At 45.1% G+C, this 20,129-nt stretch overlaps 1 protein-coding gene across 5 annotated transcripts in view; it reads left to right on the top strand.

Moving 5' to 3' along the window:
• The first annotated feature begins 2,626 nt into the window (after window positions 1–2,626).
• The window catches only part of FRMPD1 (FERM and PDZ domain containing 1), a 92,749-nt gene continuing 75,246 nt past the window's right edge, over window positions 2,627–20,129 (top strand). For 4 of the 5 annotated variants that reach the window (XM_083419397.1, XM_083419398.1, XM_083419399.1 and 1 more), the window contains exon 1: window positions 2,627–3,200. The gene's annotated coding sequence lies outside the window, so the exon portion shown is untranslated. The remainder of the gene's footprint in view (window positions 3,201–20,129) is intronic. The other variant, XM_083419401.1, reaches the window with a different exon arrangement.

Raw genomic sequence — 20,129 nt, 5'->3', positions numbered from 1 at the left:
GCTCACATTCAAATTGTGAATCTATTTTGTTGCATTAATTTTGTTCCATTTGGGGAGCAATCTGTGAAAATTTGTTAATATCTGTTGCTAGAAATTCAATTTCCAACCATGTGTGTGTGTGTGTGTGTGTGAGAGAGAGAGAGAGAGAGAGAGAGAGAGAGAGAGAGAGAGAAGGTCACCCAGATAAGCTTTTTCTACGAAAACTCTTATGCTGAGTAATTTAATATAAATCAAATTGCAATAGCTGGTTGCTAGAAGGAATGGGAAGTTGATGTCACTGTTCTGTTCCATCTTGTAATCCCTCAAGAGCCATTTCCAGCTGATTTTCAGCCTGGCTTTTAGTTCAAAAAAGGCAGCCTCTGCTAAGTCCAAATCAGCTGGCAAACCCATAAGCCAAGGCCAGCTCAGCCTGATCCCCCAATGTCATCGTGAGTCATGTTTATAATTTGGTGTTGAATACCGTTTAAAAACTCCCTTCTCTGACTTATGAAACAGGCATCTCCTGCAGAACAGAATACAGCATCAAGCATCACACAGAGATCTGGTGTGCTATTATCAGAGAGAGGAAGGGATCATGTGATCTCAACAGTACTTACAGGGCAGGGAGTAGCTTATTAAAAATATGTGCCAGAGACACAAGAGGCATTGTTAATATCAGGATGGGAAGCTGAGCAAGATGAATTGGAAGTCCCCACATCAACACAACACGGCCTTTAAACTTCAATCATGTGCTCTTGTTGAGGAGTACATGCCACTCACTCTCTGAGAATAACACACCAAGAGAACCGTCTCTTTGGGGAAGAGCTTGTGGTTCAGTGATAGAACAGGCGGCAATCTTCAAGTGTTTGGCACCACTTTTGAGTGAATCGGACAACGTAAGATTTTTTGCGAAATCCTGACCCCGCCCGCAGGTTAGGGCTCCAAGGGCTGATTTTTTGGCCTACAGTAAAACGTGCTGTTTGCACTGCCAAACGTTGCAGGGGAGAATTTACAAGTGTTTGGCACCACTTTCGAGTGAATCAGACGACTCAGATTTTTGGCAAAATCCTGAGCCCAATGATGTTAGGGCGTCGAGGGCTGGTTCTTTGGCCTTCTGTGAAATGTGTTGTTTGCACCACTGAACATTGCGGGAGAGAATTTGCAAGTGTTTGGCACCATTTTTGAGTGAATTGGACGACGTCAGATTTTTGGCAAAATCATGACCCCTGGTGGGTTGGGGCGCCAGGGGCAGATTTTGTGGGGCGCCGTGAAACATAGTATTGTCACCGCCAATCGTTGCAGAGGGCCTTTTCTGGGTGTTTGGTGCTGTTTTGAAGAGAATTGGACAACGTCGGGTTTTTGGCAAATCCCTGCCTCACGAATCAGGGCGCCGGGGGCTCATTTTATGGCCTACTGTGAAACGTAGAGTTGGCACCGCCAAAGGTTGTAGGGGACCATTTGCAGGTGTTTGGCGCCGTTTTCTAGTGAATTGGACGATGTTGGATTTTTGGCGAAATCCTGACCCTGTGGGTTAGGGCACCAAGGGCTGGGGTTTTTTGCCTTCCGTAAAACGTACTGTTTCCACCGCCAAACGTTTCAGGGGGCCCTATGTCAGTCGTTGACATCAGTTTTGAGTGAATTGGATGGTGTCGGAATTTTGGCAAAAACCTGACCCTGTGGCGAGGGCAGATTTTGTGGGGCGGCATGAAACGTCCCTGCTTCCAATTGCCTCCCTCCTGAAGTTACTTTTCCCTAGAAGAAGCAGCCATTGGGGTTTTATTTTTTTCCATCTTGATATTTTATTAAGGATTTTCTTGTTTTACAGAAGTAAGTGTAATGCCTCGTATTTTTTTCCCCCATGTAACATTTTTACAAATCCATTTCATTTGTTGAGGCATTAGGGGGAGAAGGGAAAAAAAGAAAAAAGAAAGGGGGGGTGGAGAGAGGGAAGATGGATGGGTGTGGGGTCGGGTGGCGGTGTTTCTATTATGTTTAATGTATGTAGAGTTTGGTGTCAGCGTTGCTTGTGTTGTTCACTTGTGTTCCTTTGGTGGTGAGAGAGGTTGGGGTTGGCCTAGGGTGTGATTGCATGCAGTCATATTTAACTTGCTGGTTTGCTCTCCGCAGACCTTGTATCCAAGTAGTAGTAGTAGTAGTAGTAGTAATTTATTTATACCCTGCCCATCTGGCTGGGTTTCTGTTAAATAAGCTTAGGATAGAGCTACATGGAGATGGACGGAAGAGACAGCCCCGACCAGAGGAATGGCAAATCCAGTTGATGGACTATGCCGAAATGGCAAAACTAACTGGGAAGCTCAGGAAACAAGAAAACAAGAAATTTTAAAAAGAACGGGAAATGTTTATAATTTATATGCAAAATTATGGTAAACAGGTTAAAACATTAGCAGGATTTTAAATACACTTGTAATGTAACAGAATGTATAGATAACTTGGGAAGATGAAAAATTGGAGATATATTTATATGCAGTTGAAAATGGAATGGACCCGTGGAAGGGATGGGGGGAAGTCTGGAGATTCAGAGCAATTTAGTACTATTTTTTGATGTATGTTTATTTTCTCTTTCTTTTTCTTTTTTTGAAAATCACATAAAAAGATTATTTAGAAAAAGATAGAGCTACATGCAGTAGCTCATATATCAAGGGGTTAGTCATTATTTTTGCTCTTGACAAATGCAATGTTGTAATTAAATGGGACAGGTGACCATTTCTATCCTTGTACAAGGTAATTAAAACATTTGTTTGGATGCAGACTTGGATTGCACTTTGGGACTTGTCACTATTTATCAGGTGAGATCCAGTCACACCCTAGTAAATTCAGCTTGCACAATTAAAGCTGATTTCAAGGTCTTGCGCAGCAAAACTGCTTCCCGGAAAGATCGGAGTTTGAATCACAGAGTTTTGAATGCCTTGAATCACAGGCTCTCCAAGCAGCAGAGGCTCCAGCCGGCAGGGGCGGGGCTTCCCGGGCGGGGCGGGGCCCCAGAGCACAGCCCCCACCTGCCACTGCTGGCCGGATGGAGGCTCCCAGTTCTCGCTCGCTTGCAGTTGCTTCGTGCGGACGGAGCGGCGTAATTCAGGGTACCGTAATTCCTTTGCGCGCGCCGGCGGAAAAAGTTCCCCAGATCTCCGGCTCCTGGACGGCGGGACGTGGAGCTGGGAAAGGGCGCTCTGAGCATCACTCGGGCAGGTTCGGCGGCAGAGGTAAGCGTCCCGATCCTGCGCTTGAAATAAGCAAGGAGGGGGACTTAATTCCAGGGAAGCGAGCGCCGGGAGCGCAAGGCAATTTTGCGCTTCTGGAAATGAGTCGCCCTGATGGAGGGGCGTCCGACGGGGCTCTTCCTCTCGGCCGAGGCTGCCCTTCGCCTCCTGCGATTGCCAGGGAAGGCAGGCAGGGGGCAGGGAGAGGTGACAATCGCGGCTCCAAGCTGCAGGGCGCGCTTACCTCTGGGGGTCAAGCGCTGCCGTGCCACCCCATTCCTCGCTTGGGGTGCTCCGCTGCTTTCTAGGGGGCGTTCAGTATCCCTATCCCTGGCGGAAAGTGGCAGGCGGCTTTCGCACCCTCCGCGTCCCTCTGTCCGTCCTCTGCGAGGATGGATTGAAATGGTGCGTTTTAACTTTTGCGATCCGGCCACTCCCTGCCGATCTGAAATCGCTTCCTCCCTCCCGCCTCCTAATGTCGCCGGAGAGTGAGTTTAAAGTAGGATAGCCCGATTGTAAGGCGCTTTGGTTAAAAATAACGCGACCCTCCCGTTCCGCCCAGTATTTCTGTTGTGCTTTACTTCTGCCTTCCATCAAGCAAGCCCCAAATGGAGATACTGCGCTTCGACTGTGGCCCCATCCAAAACCTAGTGTCATCAGCGCAGAGTAGTAGATCCCATTGCTAGGAAGTCGATCCAATTGCATTCAGTGGGGTTTACGCCTTCGGGACTGCCGCGTTCCTAACCTAGCTTTGCTCCTAGCCTGGAACTCAGGGAGCGCATTGGCGTTCTGCGTAATGATGCTGAGTTCAGTGTAACCTGCAATTTTGCGCGTCTCCTTCAAGGTCTGCTTTGGAAACGCTATTCTCGTGCTTCGTTTCTGTCGTTGTAACGCAATATCGAACCCCTCGCAAAAAGGAGGCGGTGAAATCCTCAGCGTTGACTAGTATGGGGTATTGGACCCTATCCATATGATCTTCCCGACGTCTCTTCTGGGCACACGCTAGGAAAGCGCTGTGAGGATACATACAGTAGCTGCCTTCATATTGGAGACATTTTGAGGCATCTCTTATTTATTGACTTCATATACCACCCTAGAGGGGACACAAGTGGCGCTGTGGCTTAAACCACAGAGACTAGGACTTGCCGATCAGAAGGTTGGCGGTTCGAATCCCCGCAACGGCGTGAGTTCCCATTCCTCGGTTCCTGCTCCTGCCAACCTAGCAGTTCAAAAGCACGTCAAGTGCAAGTAGATAAATAGATACCACTCTGGCAGGAAGGTAAATGGCGTTTCCTTGCTCTGCTTTGGTTCGCCAGAAGCGGCTTAGTCATGCTGGCCACATGACTCGGAAGCTGTACCCCGGCTCCCTCGGCCAATAAAGTGAGATGAGCGCCACAACCCCAGAGTTGGCCACGACTGGACCTAATGGTCAGGGGTCCCTTTACCTTTACCTGCCGCCCTAGACCCAGAGGTCTCAGGGCAGTTCACAGAATAAAATCAAAATATAAAAGCACAAAATACATAATCAAAATAAAAACAACAACCCAATAATTCCCCCCTCCAAAAAAACCCCCAGCAACAGTGAAAGTGTGTGAGATATTTAAGCCCCAATAGACAGTCTCTGCAGAAATGCCATCACTCCAAAGCAGATTGTTCTCAGCCAAAAAATATTTTCCACCAAGTATTAAAACTAAACACATAATGAACTGAGGACATAATGGACTAAACACATAATGAACTGAGTAGCAATAATCTAGGCCAGGCTATATGCATATTACCCTCTCCTCTGGCTCCAGTGTGACACCACTGCCAGTGGTTGAAGCTCAGCACATGTGGCGTAAGCCAACATCCGTAGGTGCTCCGTAGTTTTTTGAGAAATACTTCTGTCTGGTGCACTTTCCCTTAAACCAGCTTCCGTCCAGTTTAAAAATGGAAGGCGAAGTTAGGCCGAGGTGTGTACACTTCCGGCAGCCATTGCACATGCTCAGATTACAGTGCCAGTGAATAATTGGAGTTCGGTGCAGGGAAAACAAGTCAGGTAATGCATATCAGGTGAAGACACCCCCTGCCCTCTCTCTGGTCTGTACAGCAACTTTAAAAAATGGCTTGAAATGCAGCAAGGCAGAGGAGGAAGGAACCTTGTTGCATTTCAAGCTGCTAATGTGTTCATAGACAAAGCATCACCGACTGCTGATGGTTTTCTACAGTCTTCAGTTGCTACCAGATGACTGTCAATTGAGCAGTCTTCCCAGCTTGTTTCCAGGGAGATGAGATGACCGTGGCTATTTAATGACCGTTGTTCCTATTTGTTTGCAGGGAGGTTAGATGATGCTTGGTCAAAACAAGTGTTATCCCACATGTTCCTTTCTGCAAAAAAAGTCTGATATTTTGGGGGAGCAGGTTTGTGTTGCAAGCACTGCCAATCAACAATAACTGCTCGGCCTGGATTTTCTGCTTTGTGACTGAATCCCACCCAAAAATTAGACTGGAAGTGCCCACAGTTTGTGGGGAGGGCATACAGCAGCAGCAGCTTCTTCAGCAGTCATTCGGATTTGTCTGCAAAGAGGTTATATGACAATTGCATCAAGCAACTGTGAACCCGTGCTTTCAAGTGCATTTCCCTATTGCCTGCCACAAGGGGCAACTCATTTTATTTGGGGTGGGGGGCTGTTGCGGAAAAGCACAAAATCCCCTTTAACGTTGTAACCTTAATTTGCAAATCCCACCTGCAAAATCTCCGGTTGATGCCCAGGATTGAAGTTGAGACCTTCTGTATGCAAAGTCCTTCCTTTATAGAACTCCTGCTACTCAGGACTTCTGTTAGGGTCGGCCTGGTGAAAAAGTAAACAGTGCTCCTGTACCTTTAATAAGGTAAAGGGACCATGACCGACTCTGGGGTTGCGGCGCTCATCTCGCTTTATTGGCCGAGGGAGCCGGCGTGCAGCTTCCAGGTCATGCGGCCAGCATGACTAAGCCGCTTCTGGCGAACCAGAGCAGCACACGGAAACACCGTTTACCTTCCCGCCGGAGTGGTACCTATTTATCTACTTGCCCTTTGATGTGCTTTCAAACTGCTAGGTGGGCAGGAGCAGGAACCAAACAACAGGAGCTCATCCCGCTGCAGGAATTCGAACTACCGACCTTCTGATCAGCAAGTCCTAGGCTCTGTGGTTTAACCCACAGTACCACCCGTGTCCCCCGTACCTTTAATAGCTGTGCCTAAAAGTTTACACAGCTAATTAAAGGCACAAGGGACCTGTCTGGTTTTTTCCCCCTTCCAGCAGATCATGCTAGCTAGCTCCTTTTTAACTATGCTGTGGATGAGGGAATTTTTGCAGATTCAGACTGCTGTAATGGAGAAGTGAGGAAAGCTACACCTGGCAGTACTCGATGGAGCTATACCTGGCACAACCCCTTCTATACAGGGGTTAAAGGTGCGCGGCATCATCCCATTCTTGCATCTAAAGTTCCATGACCTCAGGACTGAACAGCTTGCAGAAATAGCAATCCAGGTGCAAATTTGAAAGTACAACTTGGTTGCGAATGCCTGGCTGTCAGCTGGGAACAAGAGCATGAAATATTCACAGGCTAATGATTGCCCTTTCCACAAAGAAGCACAGATCAGGCACGGCTTGCTTTTGTTTTTTAAAGTTTGGATGTTTAGTAAAAGCAGGATTTGACATCCTGCCTGTTCGTTAGGTAGGCGTGTGCTTGGCAGTTGTTGGGCCATTGTTTGGATGTGCATATATCTGTGCTGGGAGAAAGTTTGGCGTTAGTTCTATAGTGCCACTAGCAATGTGAATTTAAAGCTCAACAAAAGCACTGCCAGCTTTTCTTTTCTTTTTCATTTTATTTGCTCTGCTCCCATTTCTCTCCACTGCCCCCTGATATTTTATTTATCTAAAATAAAATTTATTAAGGTTTATAGAGAAAAACATGAAACTTTTAAACCAAACCAAGACTTTATTTAGATACAAGAAAATCATGAATGGGGGGGAGAGAAATAGAGAAGGAAGAATATATATATATATATATATATATGAAGAGGTTAAAAGAGAAAGATAGAAAAATTACTTACCAAAACTTACTGGAAGAATAAGAAATCAGGATAACAAACTTTTTATAAAAGAATGGAAATGGTTTATTTAATATTTATTTAATATTTACAGATAAATTGCAAACAAATAAAAACATTGGCAGGATTATTGTAATAACCTGCAGTTTCACAAGCGTATATATTTAAAGTAGATAATTAAATGAGCAAATTAATTGAATTTGGATATGCAGAAGATATTAAAAAATAAATTTAAGGAACTGCAGAAAGATGGGGAAGGAAGTCAAACTTTGAAATGTTAACATGACTGTAAAACTAAGGAAATGTATCAATTTGAAAAGTATAAATAAAAACTTTTTTAAAAAAGATACAGTGGTACCTCTGGCTGCGAACGGGATCCGTTCCGGAGGCCTGTTCTCAACGTGAAAAGCTTGCAACCTGAAGCGCCGTATCTGTGCAGGTGTGGCTCTTGTGCGCATGCGTGAAGCACGATTTAGCGCTACTGCGCATGAGCCAGCGGTGAAACCCGGAAGTAACCCTTTCCAGTACTTCTGGGTCACTTCAGGTCACGCAACCTGAAAAAACGTAACATGAAGCAAACATAACATGAGGTATGACTGTAATTGTTATGGGGGGAAAGAGGGGAAGGAGGTTAAAAGAGAAAGATAAAAAAATAAAATTCAGGAAGTGGGGTGTTATATTGAATTGGATGAAGTGTGTATTGTGTTTAAATAGCAGACAGATGAAGAAGTTCTTTACTTTCCCCACCATCACCATCTGACATTTTAGAAGCTCGTCAGGTAAAGTTTTTCCTGACATGGGTATGGTGATGGAGGAAATTATCACACATGCTAAATATCAGCATCAGCCTTCTGTCAAACACACAGGAGTAGGGCTTGCCCCCAAAATAAAGACACGCCTCTCTCTCTCCACCCCCAAGAATCTGCCTTCTTTTTTAAAAGACAAGAAGCTTTAAAACTATCATTCTTGCCAGGTGCACAGAAGCGCAGTGATGGAAAGAGTGCCACATCTCTGAGAGAAATTACGGCAAAGGGTGTGTACATGCCTATTTTCCTACAGAGATGAACCCACGGCTCTCACACAGTATAATAATTGTGCCTATTGGACTAATGACTCTCGCGATGCAACTCAGTGGAATTTATTCAAATAGATTTTGGGAGATCTGTATATTTCTGTAACAGGGAAGCAAGGCTGGGATTTCCCCCAGGCACAAGGGCTATTGTCAGTCCGGTGGGCTGCTCCTATACATATTTAGTCTAAGGAAAATCACACTGAGCTCTAGGGGACTTGCATTCAAGAAAGTGTACACAGGACTGGAGCTATAGTGAGTTAAAGTTGCAGTACTGTTTAAATTAAGGGATGCGGGTGGCGAATCCCCACGGCGGGGTGAGCTCCCGTCTTCCGGTCCCAGTTCCTGCCCACCTAGCAGTTCGAAAGCACCCTTAAGTGCAAGTAGATAAATAGGTACCACTTTATAGCGGGAAGGTAAACGGCGTTTCCGTGTGCTGCTCTGGTGCCGGTTCGCTGGAGCAGCTTCGTCACGCTGGCCACGTGACCCGGAAGTGTCTGCAGACAGCGCTGGCTCCCGGCCTATAGAGTGAGATGAGCGCACAACCCTAGAGTCTGTCAAGACTGGCCCGTACGGGCAGGGGTACCTTTACCTTTACTTTACTGTTTAAATTATAGATTTGGAATTATAGATTTGTCCTGACATGGTCTTCTTAGATCTAGTTCAACATGGACTTTCCTCACTCGGTGACAGCAGCAGTAAGTGACAAGTTGCACGCCTTCACAGATCAAATCCTGCACATTTCATCATGCAAACGATTTCTGCCGAAATACTTCAGGCCCTGTGCTTTTCAAGATGATCAAACAAACCACAGATGATGAAACCATGGCTCGTTTCTCTAAAGTTGCTTTGTTTTCCAACTTCTCGTGCCTTGTCCTTTGGCACTTTGGCAAGCTTCTGGGGTCAAGTGGCCAAACAAATCATAGTTAAGGAAAAGTGTGTTGTTGTTGTTGTTGTTGTTGTTTATACTCTGCCCATCTGGCTGGGTTTCTCCAGCCACTCTGGGCAGCTTCCAGCATGCACAATGCCAAGCTATGCTTTAAACACACACACAGTGTTCACACACAATGCCAAGCTATGCTTTAAACATGCACAATGTTCACGCACACAGCTATGCTTTAAACATATCGAGGTTTGCAAGCCAACAACAAACCATGGCTTCAGATCATAGTTTGTTGACAGCAAACAAACTCTAGTTAAGCCGCTGGGCCAGGGTTCACAGATAATGCCAATCAATGGCTTAATAAACCCTGGTTTATCATGTGCAAACCAGGCCACTGAAGGTTTGTTTCTTTAGCAAACTGTATATATCTCTGGATTGTAAATTGAAACTCTTAAGTGGTGTAGAGGAAGCCATGTACTTTCAATGCACACTGACTGAACTTTAAATGCATGGTGCGGATTTGCCTGCACTATTCCCCTTCCTCCATCCTATTTGGCTTCAAAACCGTGGTCAGCGGAAAACTATGGCTCCTTTAAAAGATCAGTTGTGGTGGATGTGTTTCCTTTGAAGACAGTTCATTACTTCCATCCAAGGCAACATGCTGCTATAGGGAAGGGGGTGCCAGGGGATATTGGGGGAGTCTTTAGGGAAGGGTTGGGGAGCCAGGAGCCCTCTAGGGGTTGGTGGATACGACTCCTCTTATCCCTTGGTCTCTGGAGAGCTGCCCATTCTTCATCTCTGCCTTAGGGTGTGTTATCAGTTCCTGTGGACAAGAAGATTGAGGGTAAGAGCCTTGGCCAGCATCCAGTTGGAACTGAATGTACACCCTTGAACAATTTCCCAGAACCCTTTGCAGTGTGTGCAGATTGCGTAACAAACATGCAAGAATTCCTTGGCAGGCCAGCCAGTTGGAAGGGGTTCTCTGAAAAGCAGAAAGCTCGACAGCCACTTCTTAACAGGACATGTGAACAAAGATTTCATCCTCCAAATGAAGGCCAGTGGGTTTGTTTGTTTGTTTGTTTTTGACAAAGTAATAATCATAAATGAATAAGAATAAAAATGTGCACTCCACCCTCAAGACCATTCCATTGTACCTATCCAACCTCCCAAAATTTCCTCTTGCGATGGTTTGACTCCTTTCCGTTTTAACAGTACAAATTCTATCAACACCCTCCATATTGCCTCAAAATAATTTCTCCCGTGTATTCCCCGTCTTACCTTAATGGCGCATGTTAGTTTATCGTTAATAGCTATATCCCACACCTCTTTATACCGTTCTTCCATTGTATATTCTACTTGCCCCTTCCACTTCCTGGCTATAATAATTTGTGCAACTGTCAATAAATTTGTGAGCAAGTTCTTCCTAGCCTGCGAACCTTCCACCCCTTCGTCGATTGATAATAATGTTACCTCTGGACTTTCAGTCGGCTTTAACCCGGTGGTTTCTGTTATCTCCTTAAACACCCTTTGCCAAAAAAATTGTACGTATTGACACCCCCACCACATGTGAAGGTAATTCCCTGTTTCCTGGCATCCCCTCCAACGTAACACCGAATATTCCTTGTTTATTTGATTTCATCTGACTGGTGTTAAAGAAGGCCAGTTTTTAATCACATGGGTCTCTTGCCCTTTGTCCAAGCAGCTTGGGGCAGTGGGCATGGGGAAGGTTCTTAGCTCTGTGGAGGATGCCAGGTTTGCATGCTGAAAATGCCAGGTTGATCCTCATTAGCTCTATAGGTAAGACTGGGAGCATCCCCAATCTGAAACCCTGAGAGGTGCTGGCAATCCGTGTTGTCAGTACAGTGGCACCTTCATTCTCAAACTTGATCCGTTCTGGAAGTCCATTCCAAAACCAAAGTGTTCCAAAACCAAGGCACGCTTTCTCATAGAAAGTAATGCAAAACGGATTAATCCGTTCCAGACTTTTAAAAACAACCCCTGAAACAGCAATTTAACATGAATTTTACAATCTAACAAGACCATTGATCCATAAAATGAAAGCAATAAACCATGTACTGCAGTCACACAATCTATCAATCAATCAATCAGTAGCTGAACTGGGTTCCACACAGTCACAAAAACAAAACGAAAAAGAGCTGCAAAAACACAAAATAGATTGGAAGTGTGGCACTCAAAACGGAAGTGTTACTCTGAAATTGAAGTGTATCACTCAAAACGGAGCACATTCGGCTTCTAAAAAGGGTTCGCAAACCGAACACTTACTTCCGGGTTTGCAGTGTTTGGCTTCCAAGTTGTTTGAGTACCAAGGCATTTGAGAACCAAGGTACCACTGTATAGATGGAACAATGGTTTGGCTCAAGGCTGCTTTGTGTGTTGCTATCCTCTCAACAGCCCTGTGAGTTAGGATAAGCAGACAAATAGTGATTGTCTCTAAGTGTTGGGTTCATGTCTGAGCAGCGACGTGACCTGAGGTCTCTCGAGTCCACCTTCAATGCATCGCATCACGTTAACTCATTCATTGGTTGAGCATTGCTCCTATATTAGAGGTAAATCTAAGTAAACTATCCTTATTGGGGTAAAGATGCTCTGTTCCGTTGAGCTAAACTAAAGGGTTTCCCCTTTTACTGCTGGAATCTCCTGGCTTTTTAAAATATATACTTTATTAAAGATTTCTCAGTTTATGAAAGTATGTGCAATGCCTCTTTTTTCAAGTTGTGTTTTTGACCGATCAGTTTTGTTTGTTGTGAGACATTAGTATTACATTAGGAAGAAAAGGGGGAAAGAGGTGGGGGGGTGAGGGGGGGTGGAGTGGCAATGCTTCTATTTTTCTGCTTAGTGTATGCGTGGGGTTTTGTGTCAGTGTCACTTTTGTGGGTTCTCTTTACTATTTGCTTGTATTTCTTTGGTGGTGAGAGAAGTTGGGGGTGGCCTAGGGGGTGGTTGGTTGTCTTTGATCGGCTGTAATGAAATTTGTTTTTGTGTGAGAGTGGGGGGGTGTGTGTGTGTGTGTTTTGGATCAGGTTAGCCATACAGTGGTACCTCAGGTTACAGACGCTTCAGGTTACAGACTCCACTAACCCAGAAATAGTACCTCAGGTTAAGAACTTTGCTTCAGGATGAGAACAGAAATCGTGTGGCGGCAGCAGGAGGCCCCATTAGCTAAAGTCACACCTCAGGTTAAGAAAAGTTTCAGGTTAAGAACGGACCGCCAGAACGAATTAAGTTCTTAACCTGAGGTACCACTGTATTGATTTGTGTGCTGTTGGAGGATGCTTGTTGTTTTGTTGGGCTGTGTATGTGATAAAGGGTAACCATATTGAAGTGAAGGCATCTTCTATTTGTTCCCATGTCTGTTTCAGATTATTGGTTAGTTTTTTGAATAAGGCTGTTTCCCATACGATTTGATACCATTGGTCTATGTGTACTCCTGACAGGTCTCTCCAGTGTCTGGCTATGATGTTTCTAGCTGCTGAGAGTAGGTGGGTTATGAGCTCTTTGTGATGTGAGTGGGCATTCTTATATTGGAAGATGTTTAGTAGGGCCAGTTCTGGGGTGACGTCTAATACTTGCTTAGTTATTTTGCATATTTCTTGTATGATTGATGTCCAGAAGAGTTGGATTTTAGGACATTCCCACCACGTGTGTCTGTGAAGGTGCACACTTTCCAGCATTTTGATGAGGTTCCTGGCCGTATTGGTGTTAGTTTCCATGGTGTTAGGTACCACCTGTAAGTGAGTTTCAGAGTGCGTTCTTGTCTTTTCGCTGATATGGATTTAAAGGGAGGTTGAATCTCCTGGCTTTTTCAGGTCCCACCATTCTATCCTGCATACTCTTTCCACATAGAGTGCTTTCATAGATAAACCATAAATAAATATAAGGTAAAGGGATGCCTGATCACTAGGTCCAGTCGTGACCGACTCTGGGGTTGCGGCGCTCATCTTGCTTTATTGGCCGAGGGAGCCGGCGTACAGCTTCCGGGTCATGTGGCCAGCATGACTAAGCCATTTCTGGCGAATCAGAGCAGCACACGGAAACGCCGTTTACCTCCCCGCCAGAGCGGTACCTATTTATCTACTTGCACTTTGACGTGCTTTTGAACTGCTAGGTTGGCAGGAGCAGGGACCGAGCAATGGGAGCTCACCCCGTCGCAGGGATTCGAACCGCCGACCTTCTGATTGGCAAGTCCTAGGCTCTGTGGTTTAACCCACAGCGCCACCCGCGTCCCTATAAATTAATATAGTTCCCCCCAAAAAACGAATTGATCCATGTTTGTTGTTGTTTGTAGCACAGTAATGCAAGTTTCTCAGAGCTCTTCTAGGCTGCTTTAAGCTAGAAAGACCCAAGGTTACTGGCGCTGATGTTATAGGGTGCTAAATTGTTCTTTGTGGCTTACCTCTATATTAGCAAGGATTTTCAGAAGAAATGAAAGTTCCGGTAGATGCCGCAGTGTTTTTGGCAAATCAGCTTTTGTCTAAACTTGTGAGCCTGCTTTCAGTACCATCCCCACCCCATTACTAAGTGTGCAGTCTTTGATCGCTTGATTAATCAACTAGAGATTTACTGGAATAACCAGTGGGGGTCAGTTATAATAGATGGTCTATGTGTTTACATGTATTTACATTTTCAAAGCTATTTTTCAAATCAAAAGGAATCAAAAAGGGAAATACTGACAATTATTCCGTTTAACAAACAGATGCCAAGAATGATGATTTTGCAAAAACTCATGCTTGGTTGAATAACTGAAAAGGTGTCTTTATTCTGGTTTTGATGATGCGCACATTTACCTAAGTTTAATTTGGTTAAAAGGCAAGTGGTCCTCCAGAAACACTTCTGAATACCTAGGCACAAAGATATTTGTGAACTCTCATTGATTCTCTGACCCTGTAGAAGGCTTCTGATCTTTAATGCTTTAATTTATTATTATTTGTTTTGTAGTTTGTGCATCGCTAAGCATGTGCAAAGAACATTAACCATACTTTTTCTTTTTTCTTTTTGTATTCCATTATTTCATTAAATAAATAAAAAGAAAAGGCGGGTGGTAAGTCAAGGACCCTAAGCGTTGCTGAATAAGTAACAGCCACTTCATATCTTAAAAACTGATATGATTATGGTGACCATACACAAAGGAGGACAAGGGCTTTAAGAATTATGTTGAAGAGAGAATTTCAAAGGTGCCTTGATTAAATCTCTTTGATGCAAAACTGTCCTCTCTTGCATTTGGCCACCCCTAGGTACAAAAGTTCGCGGGTACTTTTTTTTTGAGGGACGCGGGTGGCGCTGTGGGTTAAACCACAGAGCCTAGAGCTTGCTGATCGGAAGGTCGGCTGTTTGAATCCCCGCAACGGGGTGATCTCCCGTTGCTCGGTCCCTGCTCCTGCCAACCTAGCAGTTCAAAAGCACGCCAGTGCAAGTAGATAAATAGCTACCGCTCCGGCGGGAAGGTAAACGGCGTTTCCGTGCGCTGCTCTGGTTCACCAGAAACGGCTTAGTCATGCTGGCCACATGACCTGGAAGCTGTACGCCGGCTCCCTCGGCCAATAAAGCGAGATGAGCACCACAACCCCAGAGTCGGCCACGACTGGACCTAATGGTCAGGGGTCCCTTTACCTTAACTTTACTAGGTACAAAAGTGCACCTGAGCTTAAATGCCGAAATATTAAGGCAACTTTGTCCATTCTGAGCATGCCCACTCCTGTTGTTCTTTTAATGGCATTTGATACAGCAGGCCTTTCCTGGCATAGTAGTACTCTTCAGCTGTTAAATTTCTGAGCTTCGGTCTGCTGTTGAAGCAAAGCTGGAAAAGAGGTGGCGATGCCAGAATCTTCCTCTTCCTCTTCCTTTCTAATTATTAAAAGGAATGGGAACCCTGCCTTGTCTCAGATCTGATAGAGATTTAATGCACTCTAATTATTCCTGATGCAATTTCCTCTCATTTCATCTGGTTTCTCTTTTCCTGCATTTCAGACTGGCAACAGCTATTCTCCCATATTCCTTTTGCAGAGCTTATGATAAAAGTGTGCTCTGGCCAGCTGCTCCTGCAAAGGAGGCAAACGCAGCTACTGTAAGCTGCAGAATCATGTGGGTTTGGTTCCACTGGGACGCAACTGCTGGATCTTCCAGGGGTAACTAGGAAGTGGGGTTGACATGCTATAATTGTTGATTGTGCCCACAGTTAAAAACTGCTGTGGATGCAGGTTTCAAGTAGAATAGCAGATAATTGGCACCACACATGCCATGAAACAAGGAGTGTCCAGTACCGTTGAACTTGAATTGGGAACTGTTGCAGTGCAGCAGTTAGAGTTTAGACTAGGATCTGATTGACCAGGATTCAAAGCCCCATTCTGCCCAACCTACCTCACAGGGATGCTGTGATGGTGAAATGGAGAGGGAGAATCATGCAGGCCACTTTGAACACGGCGAAGGAAAGGTGGGGCATAAAATATGCTGCAAGATCTAGACTCCCTTCAAGCACACCAAAGGTGTAAATAGTTGAATAAACCATTGTTTAATCTTATTTTTGAAATCATTTTTATTTGATTTTACAAATGTGGATTAATTACAATACTTAATACATATCCATATATAGAGATTTATCTGAATCTCGAGACTTCCCACCAGCCCCTCCATGGGTCGTATTGTCAACATTCTCAACTGCATATTATTTCAAAATCTATATTTTGTATCTGTCCATATTGTCCATAGTGCTTGTTACATTACAAGTGACATTAAAATGCTGCTAATTTTTTCATCTGCTACAGTAGTCTCCTAGATAAATTATTTTTAAAAATCCCATTCTTTCTTGAAATTTTTGTCTTCTTGGTTTCTGAGCTTTCCGGTCAGTTTAGCCATTTCGGTGCAGTCCATAAGCTAAGTTTGCCATTCCTCTCTGGTAGGGATGAAGAAACCATAATTCTTAAAGCTTTGACAGTCTCCAAAGGAACACAGACCCCATGAGAGTGCCTGGAACCCTGAGGAATCTTGCACAGAATGTGGGTAGCACCTAATTTTTGTAACAACCTGATGGACTGAGGGCCAAACTGCAAGTTAAGTTACTTGTGCTTACAAAAAAAGAATCAATTTTCAGTAGTCCGTTTTTATTACAAAGAAAATGCAGCCACTTTCCTATCCCGGGGGATGCCCTGAATAACCCTGCAACTAGACTGAGATGTCCTCTAATCGTGATGAAGTTGATGACAGTCCTGAAGAGTGATCAATCTCCCCTTTCTATATTTTCCTGCTGGTTCATTCCACCACCACATCCTTCCCTGCTGCCCTGATATGGCAAAACTGACAAGCTGCAGAAACTCTTATCAGTTTCACTCATGTGTGGTTGCAATCTTGCCTCAAACTGCTATTCAGGCACAGTACGATTTAGCATCTGTTAGCATTGGATTCTGCCACTGGCATCCAGTATGAAGCATTTGGATTGACAAGGCTTTCTTTTACTGTTCAGGCAGGTCTTTGGAAACTGCCCCCCCCCTCTTTTTTTGACCAGCCTTTATTGAGATGCTACCAATGCTTTTACTGATGTTGCAATTATAGTATAGTTTTGTAGTATTGTATTGCCTGCTCAATAGAGCAGTAAAGGTAAAAGTTAAAGGACCCCTGGACGGTTAAGTCCAGTCAAAGGTGACTATGGAGTTGCGGCGCTCATCTCACTTTCAGGCCAAGAGACCCGGCGTTTGTCCACAGACAGCTTTCCGGGTCATGTGGCCAGCATGACTAAACCACTTCTGGTGCAAAGGGACACCATGACGGAAACCAGAGCACACGGAAACGCCATTTACCTTCCCGTCACAGCGGTACTTATCTACTTGCACTTGCATGCTTTTGAACTGCTAGGTTGGCAGGAGCTGGGACAGAGCAACAGGAGCTCACCCCGTTGCACGGTTTAGACCATCAGCGCCACACAGATGACACCCAAGTCACCTCTATCACTCTACTTTTAAACTGTCTTCCTCATTCAAGTCCTGCATCTCCAACTGTCTCCCCAATATTCCTATCTGGATGCTTCACTGCCATCTCAAACACCATATGACTTGTACAGTGGTACTTCGGGTTACATACGCTTCAGGTTGCATACGCTTCAGGTTACGGACTCTGCTAACCCAGAAATATTACCTGGGGTTAAGAACTTTGCTTCAGGATGAGAACAGAAATCGTGCTCCAGCAGCACGGCAGCAGCAGGAGGCCCCATTAGCTAAAGTGGTGCTTCAGGTTAAGAACAGTTTCAGGTGACTAAACCACTTCTGGCACAACGAGACACTGTGACGGAAGCCAGAGCGCACGGAAACGCCATTTACCTTCCCTACCCATTTAACTACTTACACTGGCATGCTTTTGAACTGCTAGGTTGGCAGGAGGTGGGACAGAGCAACTGGAGCTCACTCCATTGTGGCAGCAAGCCCAAGTTTAGACCACAGCGCCACCTGCATAATTCCCCAGTTATTGCCGTCTGGAGGGGAAGTTGCCCCATGTGCAAAATTGCTAGTGAGGGCCTCAAGACAGCTATTTGTGTGGCCTCAAAACAGCTGTGTGCTTCCGTCGCAGGGCTCCACTGAAAACGGCTTCTCCGTGCGAACCAGGAAGTGATCTCTCCAGACAACAAAATGAAGCCTCATCTCTGTGGCTGCAATTTCCTGGGTGAAGTGGATGCCATTAGGCACCTGAATGAGCATGCATCCTCCGTCCATTTCCCTCCCTCCCAAACACCCCTTCATGTGGCCCTGGGTACTAGCAATCCACGGCATGCCACTGCACTCTTCTGCTGCACCTCAATGAAAGCAGAACATAGAAACTCCACAACAAGGGAACATTTGTGGTATGAAAAGTTACAGGATTTAAGATGGATGCTACAGGGTACGCACAAAGCAGTATGCCCACCTTGAAGCTTTTGCAGAATCAAACAGTATTGAAAGAGGACTACGTATATAACCACCCTGCTACTGCTATGAGCATTAATTATCACAAATGCACAATGGAAAGGATGTCAAGAGGAGCCCTAGATCAGGCAGAAGGTACTGCTCTATTACATGAACGCGGGTGGCGCTGTGGTCTAAACCACCAAGCCTCTTGGCCTTGCCGATCAGAAGGTCGCGGTTCGAATCCCCACAACGGGGTGAGCTCCCATTGCTCTGTCCCAGCTCCTGCCAACCTAGCAATTCAAAAGCACGAAGTGCAAGTAGATAAATAGGTACCACTGCAGCGGGAAAGTAAACGGTGTTTCTGTGCACTCTGGTTTCCGTCACGGTGTCCTGTTGCACCAGAAGTGGTTTAGTCGTGCTGGCCACATGACCCAGAAAGCTGTCTGTGGACAAACGCCGGCTCCCTCAGCCTGAAAGTGAGATGAGCGCCACAACCCCATAGTTGCTTTTGACTGGACTTAACCATCCAGGGGTCCTTTACCGTCAGAGAACCTCTAATAAAGGGGAATGGTGTGCAGGTGCTCCTGTCAGAAACCTACCACCCCTGTTCTCTTTTTGCTCCAGTGACCTGTTGTAGAATAAACCCACACAAAAAAACACCGGAATGAAGTGAGCCCTACTTGAGGCCCAAACCCAACTTCTCCTGTTCCAGCGATGGACAAGGAGGATCACTGTGTTAAAAAACAACCTTCTCCTAAGTCGGGTTTGGGTTCACTTCCCCATGTCTCTGACAATGGGCTGACAAAGCCCTTCCTTAACACCAGCTGTAAACCTGACGGCTAAGGGAGGACTGGCAGGCTTGGCTACTGATGGCAATCTTGCCAAGACTGGAACGGCCTGCCTGGGACAGTGCTCCCTTTGTGTTCTGCTTCACTGTGTCTGCCCACTGCAGCAATTTTTGCCGTGTTTTCATTTGCTGGGCGTCGTGGGTAGCCGGGAATGTTTGCAAACTCTCTGCAGGGATTTGAAGGGAACGGCGTTTTAGCAAATAAGTCTTGGATAACAACGGGGCAGAGAAGTTCAAAAAGATGGAGGTTGTCAGCTGGCAGCATAACAGCTCTTCAAAAATTGAAAGGATTGTAGGTGGCATACATTGCGTGCAGTATTTTATTGTGCTTTGCTTATTTTCCCACCAGCTTCCCAAGCCCCCTGCATGGCTCTCGGAGTGGAATAAAACATTTCTGAGTCAAACTGCCTAGCTTTGGAGCATTTCCGCCTTACGGTACTGGCCTTGATTTGATGCCTTTTTGAAGACGCTTGAATAAATTTTCTCACCACTTATCTCCATGCCAGGAAAACCTTCACCTGCTGGATTTGTGTATGTCAAGCAACTATTACATGCACACAAGCAGAAACGAAAACCTGGCAACCTTATTTTATAATAGCTTATAATATTCTTTATGGCAGGGGCGGGAAATCTGTAGATGTTGTTGGACTCCAGTTCCCATTAACCTCCAGCCGGCATAGCCAGTGGTCAGGGATGATGGAAGTTGTAGTCCATCAATATCTGGAGGACCACAGATTCCTCACTCCTGATATATGATGCTGATCTGCTTCCTTTTATTTATTTAAATCTGTTTTATAGGCTGCCTATTTTTGTCAAGAAATAACGTCTCTAAGCAGTTTACAAAATAACTATAATAAAACAGCAATAGTAAAATACAAATGAAATTGCATACTGTCAGTATCACAGTAAGAATCCAAATATGGGACCAAAATATTGAGCACTGTGACATCCAGGGATGTTTGTTGTGTTTTTAATATATTGGGATACATGTATTTTCTACTGTTGCAAGCCGCCTTGAATGTGGTGAGGAGATTAGGATATACATTGTATTTTATTTTATGTTTATTTTTTTTAAAAAAGCAACAAGAAATGTAGGAGGCTGTCTTGCACAGAAGTGATCCATTGGTCCACCTAGCTCATTAAACCCCTGTGGTCTCCTGGCAAAAACATTCC

The sequence above is a fragment of the Podarcis tiliguerta genome (genome assembly GCF_965153285.1).
Source record: "Podarcis tiliguerta genome assembly, chromosome: 17".
NCBI lineage: Eukaryota > Metazoa > Chordata > Lepidosauria > Squamata > Lacertidae > Podarcis > Podarcis tiliguerta.
Note: the sequence above shows the minus strand (reverse complement) of the source record. Positions and strands in the feature narration are given on the sequence as shown.